The sequence below is a fragment of the Penaeus vannamei genome, chromosome 6, assembly GCF_042767895.1.
Source record: "Penaeus vannamei isolate JL-2024 chromosome 6, ASM4276789v1, whole genome shotgun sequence".
Classification (NCBI taxonomy): Eukaryota; Metazoa; Arthropoda; class Malacostraca; order Decapoda; family Penaeidae; genus Penaeus; species Penaeus vannamei.
Genome location: NC_091554.1, coordinates 26,398,820 through 26,403,819, shown reverse-complemented (window position 1 = coordinate 26,403,819; position 5,000 = coordinate 26,398,820). Strand labels below are relative to the sequence as shown.

The 5,000-nt window shown below is 45.9% G+C and overlaps 1 protein-coding gene across 8 annotated transcripts in view; it reads right to left on the bottom strand.

Moving 5' to 3' along the window:
- Positions 1–5,000, bottom strand: part of LOC113821663 (GRAM domain-containing protein 2B) — a 339,844-nt gene that overhangs the window by 49,561 nt on the left and 285,283 nt on the right. Inside the window, exon 1 of one of the 8 annotated variants that reach the window (XM_070122780.1) lies at positions 1,712–1,830. The exons of 6 other annotated variants lie outside the window; for them this stretch is intronic. The gene's annotated coding sequence lies outside the window, so the exon portion shown is untranslated. Of the gene's footprint in view, positions 1–1,711; positions 1,831–5,000 lie in introns of those variants that run through there. One more of the 8 variants, XM_070122782.1, reaches the window with a different exon arrangement.

Genomic DNA, 5,000 nt, shown 5'->3' with positions numbered 1-5,000 from the left:
GTGCTGTGGCTGGCCGCAGCTACGTTGGCGGTTTTTCGATTAGATATCATGATATATCAATTAGATACATACGTACATACATAGATGCATGCATACATAAACACACACACAATTTGTACATATATATATAATATATATATATATATATATATATATATATATATATATATATATATATATATATATATATATATATATACACATACATACATACATACGTGCTCATACATCCATATGTGCATGTCAATATATTCAATTATTCCCTGATCTATACCAGTGCCAAAGGGAGAGACAGCCCTCCGACTGCCTCCGGACAGACCCAGCCAGGCTTCCTAAAGGAGCAAAAAGGGTAAAGGAAACGGCCACCACTTGAGCCGCACTGAACCCCTCGTAACAAGTGAGGCTGTCGATAGCACGCATGGCACCCACGCATCCAGACCGCCATCGCCCAATCGCGCTCCGTGGCTGCCGCATCAACCGAAAGTGACCACCAAGAAGAGAGAGAGAGACAGCGGCTTCCGAGAACCCCTATCCGGCCTGCACCCGACGCCTCCATACATGCGGAACCGAAGAATAATCAATTCCCGGCAGTAGTTTGCTATATTACCCAGTTAAATATTCATGTCCATGGCTTTGCGGAACCCGTGCTTGGAGGCGAGTTTTCGGAACAGCAGGAAATAAAGACCGCCCTCCGGGGAAAAAACTTGAGAAACTAAAGCAGAACTGAAGACATGAAAGATTGCTTTTAAAGAAGATGGTTCCCGCGAAGAGTACGGAGGTGGGTGGAATAAGGAAAAGGGGGGCGGGGAGAGGATATATTTTGGGCCTGATAAATATCAGACTCGCTAATGCCTTCCGTATACCGGGGCTGTCGTTGGGGTTATTAAAGTTAATAACACAGACACACACACACACACACAGACACACACACAGAGGGAGACAGCTGGGCTATCTGACATCTTGGTAGACAGAAAAGAACATATTTACTTATGATGCGTGCATGTGTATACCTATTTCCGTGTCCGTTCACGTTGCATCCCGTGAAATTTACTGCAACAGTTCTCGCATCCCAAGGTGGATGACCTTGCAAGGAGAGAGCTAACGAGCACTCATGCCTTGAGGGAAGATGGACAGGGCGAGTGACCAGTGAATTACGCATGTCGCTACAGCTGAGGCAACACGGGCATCCAACCCCTGGTCAAGCTTTGGATTATGTAACAAATGTCTACAAGCACACGTGCGTGTATATTGACAGACAGGCATATGGACAGAGAGAGAGAGAGAGAGAGAGAGAGAGAGAGAGAGAGAGAGAGAGAGAGAGAGAGAGAGAGAGAGAGAGAGAGAGAGAGAGAGAGAGAGAGAGGTAAAAAAAAACATGAAAATATTTTCTTCTCGTGGTTATCGCGGCCCCAGCCCAGAAATCCCATTTCTCCCAGGGACAAAGCGGGAATCAGGCACGTTCTCGGTATCGCACTATGGAAAGGACGCGGTGAGTCACTCCGCGGTTCGATTCGAGATGCACGAAATTCAGCTTTAGTGTCCATAATCTATTTTGAGGTGGATCTGTTTTCCTTCCTGTTAGAAGGTGTCCAGACTGTGCATTGAGACGACCGGTTCGTTGCAAAACACACCCCCAACCACTCCAAGTCGCTCGGCCAGAAACCACCGGCCTCGACGCCTCCGGCATTCTCTTCAGTCGCCAGAGACTCACGCCAGAATCCCAGACGCACTCCGGAAGCAACTCAGAGGAACGGTCGAGGAGACTGGAGGCCGCGCGCGTACTCTCTCGCGCACAAGGTCAGCGCGGACTGAAACGTGTTTGTAATAGAGCAATATGATTCCTCCCTCGTACCCCCCATCCATCCCACCCCCCTCAGCCCCGTCCCCTAAAGATAGCACTACCCTGCCTGATAAGATAGGCGGCAGCAAGAGGTTTGCTTTCTGCTTTGGCACTGTGGATACGTTTTTCTTCACGTAGGCAGAGAACAGGAAATCGTCGAGTTCCGGTAACTTTCCATTCCTCGCTTTGAGTCCATTGGAAATTGGTTTAGCTCTCCCTCTATCCCTCTCTCCCGATCCCCCCCCCCTACCCGCTTTATATTTAATTCTCCCTGTCCTTGCCTTTTCTCCTTCCCGTACCCTCCCCCCCTTCTTCGCCTCCTCCCTCTTGTCTCTTTCCTCTTCCCCTTCTCCCTTGTTCCCTTTCTCTGCTCAATCTCTCACTTTCTGTGCGTCTTAGCCACTCCATGTTAAAGATATTGCAACAATGCAATGCATACAAACTCTCTCCTTCTCTCTCTCTCCGTCCCTCTCTATCACACTCTCTCTCCCCTTCTTCCCATTCATTCTCTCTCTCTCTCTCACACACTCTCCCTCTCTTTCTTCCTATTCTCTCCCTCTCTCTCTCTCTCTCACACAGTCTCTCTCTCTCCTTTTCCCCATCCCCCCCTCTCTGTCTTTATCTCTCACACAGTCTCTCTCTCCTCCCCATTCCCACTCTCTCTCTCTCTCACACACATTCTCTCTCTTTCATTCTCACCCTCTCTCTCTCTTATTCTCACACTCCTCTCTCTCTCTATCTATCTATCTCTCTCTTCCTATCGATCACCCGCTCTCATACTCTCCTTCCTATTCTCTTATCTCTCTCTGACTCTCCCTGTCTCTGTCTCTCTCTCTCTTCCTCTCCCACATCCTCACACTCTCCTCCTCATTCTCCCTCCCCCCCCTTCCCCCCCTCTCTCTATCGACCAACCACTCCAAATCCAAATCGTTGCACAGAGGATAGACATCATTTATAGCTACACACACAAACGCACGCACAAACTTCAATCCATCTACACCATCCACACATACGCACAACCAAAAACGATATAGGGAAATAACCACTAATACCATAAACCACTGACACATACACATACACTCGCACGCACAACCACACGGGCACATAACGCCACGAAGAGAGGACAGTGATTTGTACATCAGTGATGAACGGTTCGGCGGAGGCATCTTCTCTCACTCGGCCAACTGATCATTCCCTGCCAGAGCGAACGCGAGGCACTGCGGGGGACGGGGATGATAACAGCCTCTCCTTATCATAAAGGCGGGAATTTCCGTTATGAAAAGGCTTTTTTTTCATTTTTTAAAAATTATTTTTTCTTTTTTTTTCTTCATTATTATCATTTCTTAATTTACTCTTTTTCTTTGGGAAAAATGAAAACGTTAAGATGTAGTATAACTCCTTGGAAAATATGGAACACCTAATTCCATGAAATAAGATACTGCATACACGAGGCACGGAGGCGGAGACGGGGAGGGCATGAGCATCACCTCGTCAGAAAAGCTGGAATTTCCGTTTATTTATCTATCTGTTTTTTAGATGGATATTTGTACAAATTGACACAGTCTCTTGGGGAAAAATGAAGACGCGAAGATGTAATAAAATCAATTAGAAAATATAGATGGTTGTTATTGTCGTTAATTACGACTTAGAAAACAAGGAAGCTGACAAATGACGCAACGCTTAATTCCATGAAACAAGATACTGCATGCTCATCCTACTCAGCCGGAAACGCGCGGATATCTTGTTGGGCCAAAAACACACTCATGCGCATTTTCTTTTTCATTCGACCACAGTATTCCATCGCGTGTTGAAAATTAGTTTCAAACTGAACATAGAAATACAAAGGAAAAAGTGGCCCAAAATCGCCAGTCCGTTGAAGTGACTTTTCCCTCCGGGCCTACACTTTCACCTCGACACTGGAAGCTGTACACATAAACCTAAACATGAACACAAATACATATTTCTCAACGTGTGGCCAACGTGTGCGAGCGCGTGCACACACATGCGTGCCCACCTTAACGATCCCGATTCGAAAGGCTTTAAGCGACTTTCCCGCCTTCCGCCACTGCTGGCCGCGGCGCCAACTGGCTCCGCTGCTTCGTTCTGATAACCGCTGAGGCCAGGAACCAGCTGGAAGGTTGCGAAGGGCGGATCGATAGGCACAAACGCCCTCTCGCAATTCCTTGTTCGGAAGGCCATTTCACGATTCATGTCGCCGGTCCCGATAACGCCCAGGCAGTGGCGCTACGCTAAATAAAAGGCTTAGAAGCAAGGCGAAGGTGTGAGGGAGGGAGGAAGGAGGAAGGAAAGACGGGGGGGGAGAACGGGAGGGAATGAGAGGAAGAGGGAGGGAGGGAGGAGGAAGGAAAGACGGGGGGGGGGGAGAGGAAGAACGGAAGGGAATGAGAGGAAGAAGCAAGGAGAGGGAGAAGGAGAGAGAGGGTAGGAAGGGGAAGGGTAGGCGGAGAGGGGGGAGGGGGGTAAAGAGGGAGGGAAGGAGGGAAGAAGGGAAGAAGGGAGAGGGAGGGAGGGAGTGAGTCAGAGAGAGAAAGAGTGAGTCAGATAGAGATAGAGACAGATAAATAGATGTATAGATAAATAGAGAGAGAGAGAGAGAGAGTGAGAGTGAGAGAGAGAGAGAGAGAGAGAGAGAGAGAGAGAGAGAGAGAGAGAGAGAGAGAGAGAGAGAGAGGGAGAGAGAGAGAGAGACAGAGAGAGAGAGAGACAGAGAGAGAGAGAGAGAGAGAGAGAGAGAGAGAGAGAGAGAGAGAGAGAGAGAGAGAGAGAGAGAGAGAGAGAGAGAGAGAGAGAGAGAGAGAGAGAGAGAGAGAGAGAGGGGGAGAAGAGAAAGATAAATGGCTTCAATATATACAAACTCACATACATCTACATATAATATATAAATGCATACATACAAACAAACAAACAAACATACATACATACATACACACACACATATATATGTATATATACATATATATATATATATATATATATATATATATATATATATATATATTTATATATTTATATATATATATATTTATATATATATATATATATATATATATATATATATATATATATATATATATATATATATATATATATATACATATATATGTATACATATATATATGTGTATATATATGTATATGTA